This window comes from Silene latifolia, chromosome Y (genome assembly GCF_048544455.1).
Source record: "Silene latifolia isolate original U9 population chromosome Y, ASM4854445v1, whole genome shotgun sequence".
Classification (NCBI taxonomy): domain Eukaryota; kingdom Viridiplantae; phylum Streptophyta; class Magnoliopsida; order Caryophyllales; family Caryophyllaceae; genus Silene; species Silene latifolia.
This window is the reverse complement of record NC_133538.1, coordinates 214,500,019-214,520,005: the sequence shown is the minus strand read 5'-3', so window position 1 is coordinate 214,520,005 and position 19,987 is coordinate 214,500,019. Positions and strand designations below refer to the sequence as shown.

At 39.9% G+C, this 19,987-nt stretch overlaps 1 non-coding gene across 1 annotated transcript; it reads right to left on the bottom strand.

The window, feature by feature from the left end:
- Nucleotides 1-12,834: 12,834 nt before the first annotated feature.
- LOC141635339 (small nucleolar RNA R71) lies at nucleotides 12,835-12,941 on the bottom strand. The gene has a single exon (XR_012540035.1). It is a non-coding gene; the product is annotated as a small nucleolar RNA R71 (small nucleolar RNA).
- Between the last annotated feature and the right edge of the window lie 7,046 nt (nucleotides 12,942-19,987).

The following is a 19,987-nucleotide window of genomic DNA, read 5'->3' as shown; positions in this document are numbered from 1 at the left end:
AAATTCTAAACCATTCCAACAAAATTCTCAACCCTTCCAACAATCCACCCAACCAAAGTCAAACATGGAGCTCATGATGGAGCAATTGATGAATTCTCAAAACCAACTCGTCAACACTCAAACACAATTCATCACTCATTCCAATCAAAAACAAGAGGAGACAACTTCCTCCATCAACCAACTTTGAACCCAAATACAAGCCTCTCAAAGAATGACGGACAATCAAATCTCCCAATTGGCTTCTCAAGTGAGTCAATTACAAGCCTCAAGTGGGAAATTTCTGGGTAAAACCGAGGAGAATCCAAAAACCATAAATGCTATTCATTTGAGAAGTGGGAGAGAGTTGGAGGATCAGGTATTCATCAAGAGAAGAAAGAGTAGCAAACCGGATGTTGTGGTTGAACCACCCAAGGTGGTTGAAAAAAAAGAGGTTGAAGATGATCTTGTGGAAGTTGTTGTGGAGACTCCCATGCTTGTTGATGAGTCCACCAAGGTTGTTGATGAACCTACCTAAATTGTTGAAGAACTCAAGGAACGAGTTGTGAGAACATATGTGCCACCAATTCCTTTTCCCCAAAGGTTGGCAAGGGCAAAGCTTGAGCAAAAGTATGGAAAATTCATGCACATGATGAAAGGTGTGAACATCACCATGCTTTTCATTGATGCCACAAGGAGATACCCGCATATGGAAAATTCTTGAAGGAGTTGATTTCCAACAAAAATTCCTTGAGTCCAAGTACAACGGTGAATTTATCCAAGGAATGTAGTGCCATTCTAATGAATGAGTTACCCCAAAAGCTTGAAGACCCGGGGAGTATTCCATACCATGTACCTTTGGGACCGTTCAAATAGAGAGAGCTCTATGTGACTTGGGGGCAAGTATTAGCCTCATGCCTCTCAAAAATTTCAAGAAATTGAAATATTATGAGCTTTTATCAACTAGAGTTTCTTTACAACTTGCGGATAGATCGGTGAGGTCTCCAATTGGCCTTGTGGAAGATGTACCACTCAAAATGGGAAAGCTTATGATACCTTGCGGCTTCTATGTGATGGATATTCCCGAGGATTCCAAAACTCCAATCATCCTAGGGCGCCCTTGCCTTGCTACGGGGGGTGTCTTGATTGATGTGAAAAATGGCAAACTATCTCTTCAAGTTGGTGATAACAAGGTAGAATTCTCGTTGGAAAATTCCATGAAATCTCCTTATATGAGTGACTCTTGTTGTAGAGTGGATGTGTTAGAGGATTGCTTGAATGAGCATAATCTTGAGCCTTCATATTTGGACCCATTGGAAGTTTGCCTAACTAAGGAGGAAAATAGAGGTGATCTTGTGTTGAGAGTTGATGCTAAAGGAGATTTGGGTGAAGATGACTCAAGAGAAGATAAATTTGAAGATCAAATTAATGATGAGATTGAATCATTCTTGAACTCTTCGGATTCATTTAATCTAAGCTCTTTAGAAGATGCATCTTGGTTAGATAACTCTTCAAATGATTCTTGGGAAGCTCAAGTTGATGCCTTAGAGATGGCTCTTAATAGAAGTGAAATAGAGTATACTAAGAGTTGTGAGGAAGATGAATTTGACCCTCTGATATGGGACACCTATGAAGACTCCTTGCAAAATGATAAGTGTGGGGAGGGAAGTTATGAAGAGCTTGGTGCCCCTATTTGGGATGTTTATGATAATGAGGAAGACTCCCCACTACCACCTCCTTTCGAAATCTTTGAAGAAGAAGTGCTTGTCAATGACAAGTGTGAGGAAGAAGAAAAAAGTTGGGAAATAGAGGTTGATGAATTCGAAATTGTAATTCTTGGAGAGTTAAGAATCCATGACAAGAACTACGATCTTGGTAGTTTTGACAATAGTTTGGAATAAATTGAGGGTCTTCTCTACGGAAATGGTTCGATTCACATGGAGAGTCAAATTGAATGTGATATGAATGGTAGCAATTTGAACCTCAAAGATGAGAAGTTGACTCCTCCAATTCCTTTTCTCCACAATTTCCCTTGCCTCGAAGACCATGTGGACATTCCCTCTCTTTATGAAGTTTATGAGATTCCATCACTTTCTCCTTCTATCTACTACATTGAAATGGAGGATGCTATACACCAAGAGGATCCTAGGAACAAAACCGCGAGGAGCAAGTGGAAGAACGGGAAGAAGCGTTGGAAGAGAAGTCGGGTGAGGATTACTTTGGCATGGCACTACTTGTGTCTAGTTAAGGGTTTTTCTAGAAGCTTTGACCGTCTCTTTCGTGCCTTGAGTGACATGGATCACGCTACTTGGGAATTAAATTAACAATTTTGGATGAGGGGTTTAGTGGAGTCCCTTAAGAACCACCACATTGTTAGTATTCTCTTCCTTTGCTTTACTTATGTTTTACTTGCATTTGCATTTAGTTTACTTAACTGAATAGGAGTTAATCTAAATTAGTTCTCTTTGCATTTATGTATTGTAGTTTGCATTGTCCTTTAAATTTAGCATATAGAATAGTTCATGCATTACATTCATTAACAAAAAACCACTAAAAATTTGAAAAATAAAAAAATCTTCAAAAACATGTATTTTATTTCGAAATTTCCTTCACACAATTATTTCAATTGGAAATATACAAATAAATAAGTGTGGGGAGGAAATTCCATCATTTAAAAATACCAAAAACATGTTATTTATTTTCGAATATTCAAAAAATCAAAAACATGTTCTTACATTTTGGAAAATTCAAAAATCAACAAAAATATGTTATTTCCTTTCCTATTCTCTCCCCATGTTTTATTGCATTGCGGACAATGCAACATCTAAGTGTAAGGAGGGAAATATCTACTTTGTATATATTTGTATATAATGTGCATTTGTAAATATCCATATATAATATGAATCAGTATTCAATAAATCTCACTATCAATATTGATGAGAGAGATTGGATGAGAGAGGATCCTCTCTGAGCTTTTCACAAGCTTTTCCGATCATGGCTCGTATCAAAGTTAACGAACCCGCGCCACCTCTCAGGCGTGGTAGATCAAATACATCTATATCTACATCTACTCCTATAATCCCTCCAAAACCTACTCTTAATTCTGTAATTAATTCTGCTCTTCATTCACAACTTTCGCCTTCTAAGGCCCTTCCATCGTCCTCGAAAGAACCGATCCCGATCGTCTCTACAGAGGCTACTCTGTCCAATTCTACTGATGATGCTCCTCCGATTACCACAGCCGCACCAAATCCACCAACTGGTGACAAGATGAGCTGGAAAGATCGAATCATGGCTCGTTCTCACCTGGGGATGGAGTTATATTCGATGGCAAGTACGAATGAAAAAGAGAATGAAGTCACTATTGATATGGCGGATGTTCAAGGTGAAATTGATTTCTGGCAATTCACTTTAGTCGACAATTCCTTGAGCTAAACCATCATTTACTCAGGTTCGTGATTTTGTTCAGAAATTTTGGAACCACGTATCAAAGCCAGACGTCTTATACTTTAAGAAAGGTTGGTTCTTTTTCAGATTTGAAAAATATGAGGATATGCAAACAATTATGCGTGGGGGTTGTTGGAACTGGAATAATAGTATGTTAATACTGAAAAACTGGCATCCTACCTTTGGACGAGAGTTAGACTCTGTTTCTGTTGTCCCTGTATGGATCTTACTGATGGACCTAGATCCCCTTTTCTGGTCACCAAAAGCATTAAGCAAGATTGCTAGTAAAATAGGTAAACCGCTTTATGCTGACCCTGTCACTACTCATAAAGAGCGTCTGGGGTTTGCAAGGGTATTAGTGGAACTAGATGTCTCTAAACCCATTCCAGACGAATTGGTTTTGCATTCTCCATTTGGTGGTTCTATTTTGCAAAAGGTAGTTGTTGAATGGATGCCTTACTTTTGCCGTCACTGCAAAAAGCTTGGGCATCAGCAGGGAAATTGTCGACTTCTTAAATCGAATGATTTACCAAATAAAAGGAAGGTCACCAAGAAATCTTATGTCGCAGTGGAAAAAAATTCTGTGGTTCCTGATGAGCCAATTAAACAGGCACCTGAATCTGAGCAAGATGTAACTGTTGCCCCCTTGGATGCTCAGCTCCTAACCAAGGAGATAGCTACAGCTCCTCTGGAAATAACTCCTGAGGCCCCTGAGATAGCTACTACCTCTGAAACTCTGCAGGTTGGAGCTGTTGCTAAGGCAGCTCCCCCTCCTTTGGATGACAGTAGTATGGCCACCCCCTATGCCTCCCTGGATGATGTTGATATCGGGGTATCTGATGAGTCTGCCCCCCTGCCAGAATGCAATAAGGAAAAACCTAATGTATCTCAGGAGATGGTCGCTGTGACTACCACTGGAATAACTCAGGATCAGATTCAAGAAAGTAATGCTGGCAAGGCTGCTGATAGCCCTAAGCATTCAACCAGACCTCCTTTTTCTATTGTAGATACTGGGCAGAGCAGTGCTAGGAAGTCCTCAGATGAACAGAATATAGAAGGGACTGGAAACGAACCACCCTTCACATGAAAATTGGATCATGGAATATCAGAGGTATGAATGAATACCTCAAACAAAAGGAAGTAGTGGATCTGTTTTACAAAAATAAACTGGATATTATTGGAGTTTTAGAAACTAGAATCAAGATTAACAATATGAATAAAGCAATGAACTCTGCATTCAAGCATTTTGTCCTCTCTCATAATTACAATTCTCATTATAATGGAAGAATTTGGCTCCTATGGAAAAACTCTCTCCTCAAGGTTACTGTTTTTAGTGAAGCTTCCCAATGGATAACTGTACATTTACAGTATTTGACCTCCTTCTCTGGGTATATTACATTTGTGTATGGTTCTAATGATGGGGGCCCTAGATTGCAGCTTTGGGATCACCTCAGGAACTCCCAAATCTCCTCTCCTTGGCTTATCTTAGGTGATTTTAACTGTGTGCGTAGTGTTGATGAAAGGATTAGTGATTGCCCCCCAGTGCTCTCTGAATTAGATGATTTCAATACTTGCTTGGATGATGCAAATTTGAATGAACTCTCCACTATGGGGTGCTACTTCACCTGGACTAATAACCAGAGTCATACTAGTAGGAAGTGGGTTAAGCTTGATAGAGTCTTCTGCAATGCTGAATGGATCCTCTCCTTCCCATCTTCTTTTGCTGAAGCCTACCCCTCTGGTTTATCTGATCACTCACCCTTGATTGTTACAGTTGACCCTGCTATTCGGTCTAGACCTAAACCCTTCCAATTTCTTAATTGTTGGGGTGATGACCCTTCTTTTTTGGGAACTGTTGCTCAGATTTGGTCCACTAAGGTTAGGGGTACTGCTATGTATCAATTGGTTAGCCATCTTAAATTGTCAAGCCTCGCGTTAAGAAGCTCAATGCCAAAGAACTACTCTCACCTAATCGCTAGGGTCAAAGAAACCCAAGAAAAGCTTCAATCTTGCCAAATTCTTCTGCAAGCCTCTCCCACAGATAGAGACCTGCTAGAAGAGGATGCTGCTCTCACCAGGGATTTCTACCAGCTTAAAAAAGCTGAGCTGTGCATGCTACACCAGAGAGCTAAAGAACATGCTATCAAAGCCATGGACTCCAACTCTGCTTTCTTCTTCTCCAAAGTTGCAGCAAGGAAAAATTCAAACTCCATTTCTAAAGTTCAAGACATGAATGGGAACATATGTGAGGACATTGACTCTATTGGAACTGCTTTTGAGGAGTTCTACAAGTCACTGTTAGGGGAGGCAGACCCCAATGTTAAACCTGAACTGGGATTTGTCCATGATGGTCCTTGCCTTTCAGCTGATATGCAGCAATTACTCACCCAGAATGTTTCTCCTGATGAAATAAAAATTGCCCTTTTCTCTATTAATCAGAACAAGAGCCCAGGCCCTGACGGATTCTCATCTGGTTTTTTTAAGCAAGCATGGCCCATCATCCAGGGAGATTTTACTAGAGCAATTTCAGATTTCTTCAGGTCTGGTAAGATGTTAAAAGAGATCAATGCCACTGTTATAGCACTTCTTCCCAAATCTGAAAATGCTAATTCTGTCCAGGATTACCGGCCTATCTCTTGCTGCAACACTCTGTACAAGACTATTAGTAAAATATTAGCTAATAGACTTAAAAGAGTTTTGCCTCACTTGGTTGGTCATGAGCAAGCTGCTTTTGTGCATGGACGATCTATCTTTGATAACACTCTCCTTACTCAAGAACTCGGTTAGAGGTTATGCAAAATCTAATATCTCCCCCAGTATGTATGATCAAGATTGACATCAAAAAGCTTTTGACTCGGGATTGGGGATTCCTTAAGCAAATGCTTAATGCTATGGGTTTTCCGAAATATTTACTCAATGGCTTATGACTTGTGTCACTTCTGCCAGTTACTCCTTAAAGATCAATGGCAGTTTGGTTGGTTACTTCCCTGGAAAGAAAGGTTTGCGTCAAGGGGACCCTCTCTCCCCTCTCCTTTTTGTGCTTAGTATGGAGGTCCTCTCTCGACATCTAAGGAGCCTGAATTTCAACTATCACCCGAAGTGTGCCAGGATTGGTCTTTCCCACCTGCTTTTTGCGGATGACCTCTTGCTTTTCACTCGGGGTGACACTGCTTCTGTGAATGCTGCTCTCCTTGGGCTCAACCAGTTTTCTTCTTGGTCTGGACTCCAAGCAAATGCTCAAAAGTCCAGCATTTATTTTGGGGGTGTAAATCAGCATATTAAGGACTCCATCCTTCAAGCTTCCCAATTCTCTCAGGGTTCCTTCCCTTTTAGATATCTTGGCACTCCACTCCACTCTTCTAGGTTAACCGGAGCCATGTACCACTCCCTTATTCAGAAAATTCAATGCAAAATTAATCACTGGGCTAGTATTAATTTGAGTTATGCAGGGAGGGTGCAACTTCTCAATTCTGCAATTTTTGGCCTGGAGAGCTTTTGGTGTTCCCCGTCTATTCTTACCGGTTGCTATTATAAGACACATTGAAAAACTTTGCAGCAATTTATTTGGGGTTATTCTCGGGTGAACGTAAGCTTATCTTCTTCACCGGGATAAGGTTTGTCGCAGCTCAAGAGCAGGGGGCTTTGATATAAGGGAAATTCTGAGTTGGAATAAAGCATTAATGCTTAAACAATTCTGGAAACTTTTTCACTCCCCTTCTTCTGTATGGACTAAATGGATGCATGCCTATATCATTAAGGATGCTGATATTTGGACCATAGAACCTCTAGTGTCGTCCTCCCCTTCTTGGAAACGTTTTCTTATGCTTCGTGACCAGCTCATGCTAAGTATGGGACTTCCTCGAGGCTAAGCTCCTACCGCCATCGCCCTTCCCCATCTCGGATTAAGGATGAACTACCCGGCTTTCCGAGGAGCCACCCCCAACCTGTACTGGACTAAAGCTCTTAAGGATTCAGTTGTTATGCCTAGGCATAAGGTGCTCGTCCTTCTTGCAATGCAGAACAGTCTCAGTACCACGGACAATCTCTGCAAACGAGGTTTTCACTTGGTAAGTCGCTGTGTCTTATGCTTTAAGGCCGCTGAAACCACCCCGCACCTTTTCTTTGAGTGTGAGTACTCTAAGGGAGTACTTCAAGCTCTTCTATCTTGGCAGGGGATTACAAGACGCCCATTAAGTCTCAATCATGAACTTAGAAGACTGGCCAAGGTCACCGGGAAGAATATTCGGAAGAAATGGGCTCGTTGCACCCTAAGTGCTGCGGTGTATAACTTATGGGCTGAGCGTAATGCACGAATTTTTCAAGATACAATTCGGTCTTCAAAGCAACTAATTCATATAACAAAAAATGTAATCCGAATTCGTGTCTTAGCTTGTATGAATGGCCTCACTAATGAGGCAGTTAGTCTTAGTCTAGCCTCGTAGAATCGTCTAAATAAAATAACACAATAAACGAACGGAGGGGTCCTGTCCTCTAGTTGGTGCTACTTTGTAAGTCCTTTTCTTTCTATTAATGAAAGAGCTCACTTCTTACAAAAAAAAAAAAAAAAAAAAAAAAAAAAAAAAAAAAAAATCCATATATATGCTTGTAAATTTAAGAAAATTCAAGAAAATGCCTAAAAATTGAAAAATTTCAAAAATTACAAAAATATTTGCATTGTATATATATGTTTTGTCTAACCTTTGGTATAGCGCATTCACCATTTGAGGTAAAAAGGAGCTAGAAGACCACTTGGTATAATCCTCCCTATCTCTTACTCCTTTCACTATTCTTTCTTTTTGGTATCTTGGATATTTTGAAAGAGAATGGGAATTTTGTTGCCTTGGGAGACCTGTGGATTTTTTGGTGTTGATGTGTGCTGCTAGGATTAGACATTGGTTTCACGTTTATTTTCATGTTCTTTCGATTTCTGCATACATTTTGTCACATGTGCATATGTGTTGCTGTTAGACTTAGTTGCACTTAGTTTGTTAATGTTTTGCATAAGCATGGTCGAGGAAGGGAACCAAGTACCCCCATGATGAGCTATATATCCAATTGTGCCTTTTCCCTCCCCGTGGCTTGCACCCGTGACCTCTTAGTTAGCCAAGGGAGGTGGGCTTGGCCAATGAGTTTAGACCGATCTTGTGAGACCTAGGGCCGTAGACTAGACCTACAGCTCGACTTAGCCACTCAAAGGTAAGGGTAGAGCCTCTTAGGGTGGGTACATTCATACCCCACCCTCATCTAGGATTGAGAGTAGGCCTCCTCGTGAGGTGTGTCACATCAAGACGCATAAGGGTGTCATTTCGTCCTTAGACCGTGAATTGCATTTCATTTTTGTGCACATGTTATGAAACAAAATCCGTTTGTATGAACCTCACATAGCAAAATTAGCTTAGTTTCGTCCCTTGCATTGATTTCCTCTTTTGATTCACCCCTCTGAGCCTTAACCTATTCCTTTTGGTATACCCACTAAAAGAGCCACATCATAAAAACACCCGTCCTTGATCAAGAATGGGTCATGATTTGTAGAAGTGTCTTGGTGGTGAAGTCAGAATTTAGTGATGGACGAAGTACAAGTCCTTTGGGTCAAAATTTAGTCTACATTTGGTGTTGTATATAAATAAGAGGTTGAAATATTGTAATGAAAAATGAAAGAGAAAAGTGAAAAAGTTTTGAAAAATCCAAAAAAATGAGTTACTTATGTTGTGTATATATATTGTCAAGAAAAGAAAAAGGCAAGCAACACCCCTACTCATCATTTAAAAGGGGTAGAAAAAGTCGTTGCTAGAATAAAGGGGCAGTTTGATGTTTTTCCAAAGTAAGTCGGGTTTGCACAATTTTTGCATAAGTTGGGAAACCGAGTTTTTGTAGGGTGTAGACGTTGCTCATTTGTTGAAATAAGAGGAGTATTTTCAAGTTTTTCCAATTTGAGTTGGGTTTATGCAATTTTGCATAGTTTTGATGATCAATTCTATGTTGCGGCATAGACGTGTCTCATGTGTTACAATAAGAAGTGGGAGGAGTGATGTGTTGACTATTCTTGATTTGAACCTAACATATCAAAATGGTGCTTACACCAACCCTGTTTCGTCCTTCTCCCTAGCCCCGTTACAACCCTTGTTTCATATTGTGTGCATTGTACCATTGTTTGGATTTCATTGGACATAGGACGGTCTTACATATTAGATTGCGGGCACGTTTTCGCTAGTCGAGTTAGGAGAGTGACTTTGGTTACTATTTGTCACAAAAATCACCTTGTTCTTTCATTGAGTGACGAGTGAAAACCGTGAGGATGTCGTTGCCTAGGTCCCCTTAGTCATGGGTCTTTTGGTTGAATCTCGTGTCGGTTTTGTAATTCTCGGTGGACTTGCCTACTTCCCCTTACCCCGCTCTTGAATGTGTTTCTTGAGTATTGGTCACACTAGGGTTGCTTGAGCCATGCTTAGGGGGTTGGCACCTCCGTTGGGACTTCTGAGACGGTAATCCCGACTAAGACCATGTTTTGTTGCTTGAAAATCCGGCCACTTAGATGAGGAAAGTGGACCATTTCTTTTAGATGTATTCTATTGCTTGATTATGTGCCTTCATGATGGATGCATCGCAGTTTTGTAGCAAGACCCAACTTGCCTTGCAATAGGGCACTTTCCCCTAATGAGTGTCAAATTGTGAGTTGAAGGGGCGTTTAGTGCGTTAATACTCGTTCGGATATTATTAGTTAGAATAAGATAAGTGGTGCTTATAGTGTGCATTCACTTTGATACTTCTCTTACTTACTCGAGGACGAGTAAGGGTTTAGTGTGGGGAGACTTGATAACTCCGTCATCTACCTCAAATTTTGTACCTAAAACCCTTCTCGTTATCCTAATTTTGATCTAATTATATGCAAAATTCTCTTTATTCTATCATGTTTGCATTTGCTAGGTATTTGAAGTATTTCACGCATTTCTAGGCTACACGGGATATCAAGTAAAGGGTGGAGCCGATTGCAAGTGAAGAGTTGAAGCCTTGAAGCCTCTATGAAGCCACTTGGGTGTATCCACTTCAGTCAAGGTGCAACTTAAGGGCGTAGGATACATCTTTTTCACTATGGTGGGTGTATTAGAATAAGCCTAGGTGTAAACACTTCAGTCAAGGTGTAACTCAAGGTCGTAGGGTGTAAAAATATGGCTTTCATGGGCATATCTCTCATTCCGGGTGTAAGTGCCTTTCATCCGGCGTAAAGAGGGGCGGCCGGCGTTCGCTACACCGGATGGACCCATGAATTGGGCTTTTATCAGCCTTTTCACTCTTGCATTTGTTTTCTTTGAGCCCTTTGTATAAATAGAACAACCTTAGACCTACTTTGAACATCTTGCATTCTCCAAGTTTGAATTTTGCTAATTAGTTTACTAATCTTTCCCTAATTAGAACAAGTTCATCAATAATTATATCATTATTAGTGCTAGAAATTGGGTTGTAAGAAGATTGAAGATTTCTCATTTCTTATTTCAATCCAAGTTCCTTTATTTGCTATTAAGTTGGTATCATTTCTCTTCCTGATTTAATTGGTTTACAATTGCTTTTCTCTTAAGTTTTGTTTAGTTGTTTATGTTAGAATTTCGATCTTTGTTGTTTGATTGTTGTTTTCTCTCTCTTGTTCATTTTCTCTTTGTTCACCATTGTTGTTACACCCAAAGATTGAGTCTTTGATTTTCTTGTATTAAAGATTGAATCTTTGAGTTTCATATGTTAAAGTTTGTGTCTTTTAGTTTAATCCTCATCCATTCTTAAATTAAATTGTCTTTCTTCATAATTTGTGTTGGATTATTGCATGATTAGTAGTAGAATTTATTCTTCCACCATGTTTAGGCTTAAAGATTCCATCTTTATTGTTTCTCTTGTCTTTAGAAACATGATTAGTTAGTAGTCTTCTACTAGGACTTGGTTTGACCCGACATGAGTAATTTCACTAATTGATTCTCATAAAGGCTAATTGTTGGGGGAAATTGGTGAGGGTAGTTTAGAGGAATGACATGGTTTATGGATTAATTTTGGGTATTGTCGAATTGTAACCCTTGTCCACCAACGAAAGTTGGTTAGGTTTTGAATTGGATACCCGAAAATTGGTCTTATCACTAACCTAGGTTGAGACCGAAAGGGAGAACCAAGGGAGGGTACCTCTAGGCTAGTGTTTGAAATCGACCTTCGAGAGGAGGAGTGGGATGACCCGGAATATGATGAGTGCTTAGTGACCTTGACCAATTACTTGACCACCTTAGAAAAATGCATGTTTTTGGGGTAGTTGGGTGTTGAGTTAGGGATTCTGACCTTCGAACCCGAGAGGGGGGTTGGTGGGTAGTTCTAGTGTCCTATTATGAGCCCGAGAGAGAGTTAGTAGGCGAATTAGAGCCATCTCCCCCTTGCCTTTCTACCCTTATGATTAGCCTAGGGAATTATTATGTGAAATTACGAATAGTCGTGGGAGAACCGAGTTCTAGCCTTTCCTATCATTTGATACACATTAAATACTTTTTTTTCCTCGCTTTTACTTCTCTTGTTTAAATTGCATTTCATTTTGTTAGTTTAGTTGTTAGATTATTACCATCTCCTTATAATTGTTTGACTTAGCTAAGCACAAGAATTAGAACGATTATTAGTCTAACATCTCCTTGTGGGATCGACCCTCAATAGTGTACAACGACAATCGTGCACTTGCGAGGTATAATTTGAAAACCATCAAGTTTTTTGGCGCCGTTGCCGGGGAGTTCGGCTAGATATTAATTGGTTTTGTTCTAGTTTAGACTAAGTCTTTTGTGTTACTAATCCTTATGTTGAGTGTGTAGGTCTTTTTGCATGAGTAGGAGAAATCGTAGAGGTCAACCTATTTATCCGATTGATCACGGGATCGAGGCTACCGCAAGAAGATTCAATTCACAACGAAGAAGGGGATTGTTAGAAACTGCTACTTCCGAAGAACATTTAGTAGTGGAAGACGTTCAAGAAGAACCAGGTACTTTTGAGTCTTTTGAGAATCCTTTTGGAATTCCCGAAGAAGCAACAATGGCCGCGGTTCCTATGCGGGATAATTTGGCTCCGAAGAAAGTGGTGAACCCAAGTATTGTCAAGCCACCTATTCAAGTCAACAACTTTGATGTGAAGGCTACTTTGTTACAACTAGTCCAAGGAAACCAATTCGGAGGGGGAGCTACCGAAAACCCCAACGAACATCTTAATGAATTCTTAGATAGTTGTGACATGTTTAAGGCAAATGGATTGTCGGAGGATGCCATCCGCCTTAGGCTCTTTCTTTATTTCTTGAGGGGGAGTGCTAAGGAGTGGTTGAAGAGTTTTGAGCCCGATTCTCTTAGAACTTGGGATGATGTCTCCAAGGCCTTCTCAAACAAGTACTTCCCACCACAAAGAACCGCAAGAATCAAGAGTGAGCTTCAAGGCTTCACTCAACAAGATGATGAGACCCTTTACGAGGCATGGGAAAGGTATAAGGGACTCCAGAGGTTGTGTCCTCATCACGGGATTGGAGATGATGAGTTGATCAACAACTTTTATGAGGGGTTGAGCAATGAAATGAAAATGAACCTAGATTCCGGCTCGGGAAAGGGGGCGTTAGACAAAATTGATCAAAAGACGGCCAATGAACTTATTGAGGAAATGGCTTCCCGAACTTTTCATTGGAATAATGATAGGCACAAGAGAAAGGGAAAGTCAACCGTTGAGTCGGCCAACAATGTTGAGGTCAAGGGGTTAATAGAAGAGTTCAGGCAACAAGTTGCCTTGATGAGTTCAAGCAAACTTCTTCTATTAGGAGCCAAGTGTATTCTTGTGAATTTTGTGGAGATTAAGGACATCCACCAAATGAGTGTCCTTTGATGGTTGGAGAGGGGAATTGTATGGAGTAAGTGAATAGAGTGTGGGAATCAAGCCCGGCAAAAGCAAGCATTCAACAACAACCAATACCACCCCGGAATGAGAGCCCACCCAAGTTTTTTCTATGGCTCACAAATGTCCAAAACCTCGCTTTCCAACAAAAATCACAACAACCAAACTTTCAAGCTCAAAAGCCAAATACAACATTCAACCAAGGACAACGGGTTTCCAAGGAAGATCCTTCCAACCAAGACAACAATTCCAATCACTCAATCAACCAAACAACCCACCATTCCAACAAAATTCTCAACCATTCCAACAAAATTATAAACCCTTCCAACAATCCACCCAACCAAAGTCAAACATGGAGCTCATGATGGAGCAATTGATGAATTCTCAAAACCAACTCGTCAACACTCAAACACAATTCATCACTCATTCCAATCAAAAACAAGGGGAGACAACCTCCTCCATCAACTAACTTAGAACCCAAATGCAAGCCTCTCAAAGAATGACGGACAATCAAATCTCCCAATTGGCTTCTCAAGTGAGTCAATTACAAGCCTCAAGTGGGAAATTTCTGGGCAAAACCGAGGAGAATCCAAAAACCATAAATGCTATTCATTTGAGGAGTGGGAGAGAGTTGGAGGACCGGGTATTCATCAAGAGAAGAAAGAGTATCAAACCGGATGTTGTGGTTGAACCACCCAAGGTGGTTGAAGAAAAAGAGGTTGAAGATGATCTTGTGGAAGTTGTTGTGGAGACTCCCATGCTTGTTGATGAGTCCACCAAGGTTGTTGATGAACCTACCTAAATTGTTGAAGAACCCAAGGAACGAGTTGTGAGAACATATGTGCCACCAATTCCTTTTCCCCAAAGGTTGGCAAGGGCAAAGCTTGAGCAAAAGTATGGAAAATTCATGCACATGATGAAAGGTGTGAACATCATCATGCTTTTCATTGATGCCATCAAGAAGATACCCGCATATGGAAAATTCTTGAAGGAGTTGATTTCCAACAAAAATTCCTTGAGTCCAAGTACAAAGGTGAATTTATCAAAGGAATGTAGTGCCATTCTAATGAATGAGTTACCCCAAAAGCTTGAAGATCCGGGGAGTTTTTCCATACCATGTACCATCAGGACCGTTAAAATAGAGAGAGTTCTATGTGACTTGGGGGCAAGTATTAGCCTCATGCCTCTCAAAATTTTCAAGAAATTAAAAGATTATGAGCTTTTATCAACTAGAGTTTTTTTTACAACTTGCGGATAGATCGGTGAGGTATCCAATTGGCCTTGTGGAAGATGTACCACTCAAAGTGGGAAAGCTTATGATACCTTGCGGCTTCTATGTGATGGATATTCTCGAGGATTCCAAAACTCCAATCATCCTAGGGCGCCCTTGCCTTGCTACGGGGGGTGTCTTGATTGATGTGAAAAATGGCAAACTATCTCTTCAAGTTGGTGATAACAAGGTGAATTCTCGTTGGAAAATTCCATGAAATCTCCTTCGATGAGTGACACTTGTTGTAGAGTGGATGTGTTAGAGGATTGCTTGAATGAGCATAATCTTGAGCCTTCATATTTGGACCCATTGGAAGTTTGCCTAACTAAGGAGGAAAATAGAGGTGATCTTGTGTTGAGAGTTGATGCTAAAGGAGATTTGGGTGAAGATGACTCAAAAGAAGATAAATTTGAAGATCAAATTAATGATGAGATTGAATCATTCTTGAACTCTCCGGATTCATTTAATCTAAGCTCTTTAGAAGATGCATCTTGGTTAGATGACTCTTCAAACGATTCTTGGGAAGCTCAAGTTGGTGCCTTAGAGATGGCTCTTAATGGAAGTGGAATGGAGTATACCAAGAGTTGTGAGGAAGATGAACTTGACCCTCTCATATGGGACACTTATGAAGACTCCTTGCAAAATGATAAGTGTAGGGAGGGAAGTTACGAAGAGCTTGGTGCCCCTATTTGGGATGTTTATGATAATGAGGAAGACTCCCCACTACCACCTCCTTTCGAAATCTTTGAAGAAGAAGTGCTTGTCAGTGACAAGTGTGAGGAAGAAGAAAAAAGTTGGGAAGTGGAGGTTGATGAATTCGAAATTGCCATTCTTGGAGAGTTGAGAATCCATGACAAGAACTACGATCTCGGTAGTTTTGACAATAGTTTGGAAGAAATTGAGGGTCTTCTCTTCGAAAATGGTTCGATTCACATGGAGAGTTAAATTGAATGTGATATGAATGGTAGTAATTTGAACCTCAAAGATGAGAAGTTGACTCCTCCACTTCCTTTTCTCCACCATTTCTCTTGTCTCGAAGACCATGTGGACATTCCCTCTCTTTATGAAGTTTATGAGATTTCGTCACTTTCTCCTTCCATCTACTACATTGAAATGGAGGATGCTATACACCAAGAGGATCCTAGGAACAAAACCGAGAGGAGCAAGTGGAAGAACGGGAAGAAGCGTTGGAAGAGAAGTCGGGTGAGGATTAATATGGCATGGCACTACTTGTGTCGAGTTAAGGGTTTTTCTAGAAGGTTTGACCATCTCCTTCGTGCCTTGAGTGACATGGGTCACACTACTTGGGAATTCAATTAACAATTTTGGATGATAGGTTTAGTGGAGTCCCTTAAGAACCACCACATTGTTAGTATTCTCTTCCTTTGGTTTACTTATGTTTTACTTGCATTTGCATTTAGTTTACTTAACCGAATAGGAGTTAATCTAAATTAGTTCTCTTTGCATTTATGTAGTGTAGTTTGCATTGTCCTTTAAATTTAGCATATAGAATAGTTCATGCATTACATTCATTAACCAAAAACCATAAAAATTTGAAAAATAAAAAAATCTTCAAAAACATGTATTTTATTTCGAAATTTCCTTCATAGATTTATTTCCATTGGAAATATGCAAATAAATAAGTGTGGGGAGGAAATTCCATCATTTAAAAATACCAAAAACATGTTATTTATTTTCGAATATTCAAAAAATCAAAAACATGTTCTTACATTTTGAAAAATTCAAAAATCAACAAAAATATGTTATTTCCTTTCCTATTCTCTCCCTATGTTTTATTGCATTGCGGACAATGCAACATCTAAGTGTAAGGAGGGAAATATCTACTTTGTATATATTTGTATATAATGTGCATTTGTAAATATCCATATATATGCTTGTAAATTTAAGAAAATTCAAAAACATGCCTAAAAATTGAAAATTTTCAAAAATTACAAAAATATTTGCATTGTATATATATGTTTTGTCTAACCTTTGGCATAGCGCATTGACCATTTGAGGTAAAAAGGAGGTAGAAGACCGCTTGGTATAATCCTCCCTATCTCTTACTCCTTTCACTATTCTTTCTTTTTGGTATCTTGGATATTTTGAAAGAGAATGGGAATTTTGTTGCCTTGGGAGACCTGTGGATTTTTTGGTGTTGATGTGTGCTTCTAGGATTAGACATTGACATTGGTTTCACGTTTATTTTCATGTTCTTTCGATTTATGCATGCATTTTGTCACATGTGCATATGTGTTGTTGTTAGACTTAGTTTCACTTAGTTTGTAAATGTTTTGCATAAGCATGGTCGAGGAAGGGAACCAAGTACCCCCATGATGAGCTATATTTCCAATTGTGCCTTTCCCCTCCCCGTGGCTTGCACCCGTGACCTCTTAGTTAGCCAAGGGAGGTGGGCTTGGCCAATGAGTTTAGACCGATCTTGTGAGACCTAGGGCCGTAGACTAGACCTAAGGCTCGACTTAGCCACTCAAAGGTAAGGGTAAAGCCTCCTAGGGTGGGTACATTCATACCCCACCCTCATCTAGGTTTGAGAGTAGGCCTCCTCGTGAGGCGTGTCACATCAAGACGCATAAGTGTGTCATTTCGTCCTTAGACCGTGAATTGCATTTCATTTTTGTGCACATGTTATGAAACAAAATCCGTTTGTATGAACCTCACATAGCCAAATTAGCTTAGTTTCGTCCCTTGCATTGATTTCCTCTTTTGATTCACCCCTCTGAGCCTTAACCTATTCCTTTTGGTATACCCACTAAAAGAGCCACATCCTAAAAACACCCCACCTTGATCAAGAATGGGTCATGATTTGTAGAAGTGTCTAGGTGGTGAAGTCGGAATTTAGTGATGGACGAAGTACAAGTCCATTGGGTCAAAATTTAGTCTACATTTGGTGTTGTATATAAATAAGAGGTTGAAATATTGTAATGAAAAACGAAAGAGAAAAGTGAAAAAGTTTTGAAAAATCCAAAAAAATGAGTTACTTATGTTGTGTATATATATTGTCAAGAAAAGAAAAAGGCAAGCAACACCCCTACTCATCATTTAAAAGGGGTAGAAAAAGTCGTTGCTAGAATAAAGGGGCAGTTTGATGTTTTTCCAAAGTGAGTCGGGTTTTCACAATTTTTGCATAATTTGGGAAACCGAGTTTTTGTTAGGGTGTAGACGTTGCTCATTTGTTGAAATAAGAGGAGTATTTTCAAGTTTTTCCAATTTGAGTTGGGTTTATGCAATTTTTGCATAGTTTTGATGATCAATTCTATGTTACGGCATAGACGTGTCTCATGTATTGCAATAAGAAGTGGGAGGAGTGATGTGTTGACTATTCTTGATTTGAACCTCACATATCAAAATGGTGCTTACACCAACCCCGTTTCGTCCTTCTCCCTAGCCCCGTTACAATCCTTGTTTCATATTGTGTGCATTGTACCATTGTTTGGATTTTATTGGACATAGGACGGTCTTACACATTAGATTGCGGGCACGTTTTCGCTAGTCGAGTTAGGAGAGTGACTTTGGTTACTATTTTTCACAAAAATCACCTTGTTCTTTCATTGAGTGACGAGTGAAAACCGTGAGGATGTCGTTGCCTAGGTCCCCTTAGTCATGGGTCTTTTGGTTGAATCTCGTGTTGGTTTTGTAATTCTCGGTGGACTTGCCTACTTCCCCTTACCCCGCTCTTGAATGTGTTTCTTGAGTATTGGTCACACTAGGGTTGCTTGAGCCATGTTTAGGGGGTTGGCACCTCCGTTGGGACTTCTGAGACGGTACTCCCGACCAAGACCATGTTTTGTTGCTTGAAAAGCCGGCCACTTAGATGAGGAAAGTGGGCCATTTCTTTTAGATGCATTCTATTGCTTGATTATGTGCCTTCATGATGGATGCATCACAGTTTTGTAGCAAGACCCAACTTGCCTTGCAATAGGGCACTTTCCCCTCATGAGTGTCAAATTGTGAGTTGAAGGGGCGTTGAGTGCGCTAATACTTGTTCGCATATTATTAGTTAAAATAAGATAAGTGGTGCTTATAGTGTGCATTTACTTTGATACTTCTCTTACTTACTCGAGGACGAGTAGGGGTTTAGTGTGGGGAGACTTGATAACTCCGTTATCTACCTCAATTTTTGTACCTAAAACCCTTCTCGTTATCCTAATTTTGATCTAATTATATGCAAAATTCTCTTTATTCTATCATGTTTGCATTTGCTAGGTATTTGAAGTATTTCACGCATTTCTAGGCTACACGGGATATCAAGTAAAGGGTGGAGCCGATTGCAAGTGAAGAGTTGAAGCCTTGAAGCCTCTATGAAGCCACTTGGGTGTATCCACTTCAGTCAAGGTGCAACTCAAGGGCGTAGGATGCATGTTTTTCACTATGGTGGGTGTATTAGAATGAGCCTAGGTGTAAACACTTCAGTCAAGGTGTAACTCAAGGTCGTTGGGTGTAAAAATATGGCTTTCATGGGCATATCTCACATTCCGGGTGTAAGTGCCCTCCATCCGGCGTAAAGAGGGGGGGCCCAAGGGAGGGTACCTGATACCCGTCGTTGTAGGTACCAAAAATAAGATTTATAATTTCCTATTAAAACTAACCTAGGCTAGTGGTAATAGGGTCGAACCACAAGGAGGCGAATGTAATTTCTAATTGTCTAATTTAGTCTAAGGTAATGAAAGTGGGGGTTGAATTGATTTGGTCTATACTAGTAGCAATAAAATACTGTAAACTAAATAAACGGATAAAACAGATAAAAGAAGGGGTACTAGGATGGTCGGTTTACTATAGTTTCGGCGGCAGCAAACTAAGTCTGTCTAAATCAAACACATGAGGCGGGAAACAAGAGGTCCTCTCGGTCCACTCTTAACAGATAGCATCTTTCGATCTCGCTATAAGTCCCTAATATCACTACTACCGACTCTCGTCCTGAAAAGCGACTAATAATCTAAACTTTACCTATCTTTCGATCTCAACATAGTTTAGTCATTTTAATTGGTGATCTAACAACTGTCATTATCTCTCGATCTAATGGGTCAGTCAAATCCTAAACATTCAACTAGTCGTGTGCACTCGATTTGTCGAATAAAGATTTAAAACAATTAAAACGAAAGTAAAACCCCACGAGGTCAGTCGATCGACCAAGTATGTCAGTCGATCGACTGACACGCGATTCAGGCCGCATTATTCTACGCCGCCTACACTATAATTCCCCTACATCCTAGCACGAATAATTTAGCTACTCATACTAAGAATGATAACAACAATAAGATTGATGAAATAAACAGAAGAATTCATAATTAAAACTACGGAACAAAAGGCTAGCATAAAACGATAATTATGGTTTCGGGAACTAACTAACAATTCTATATCTATGAATGCAAATAAAGTAATAAACTGGAAATTAGA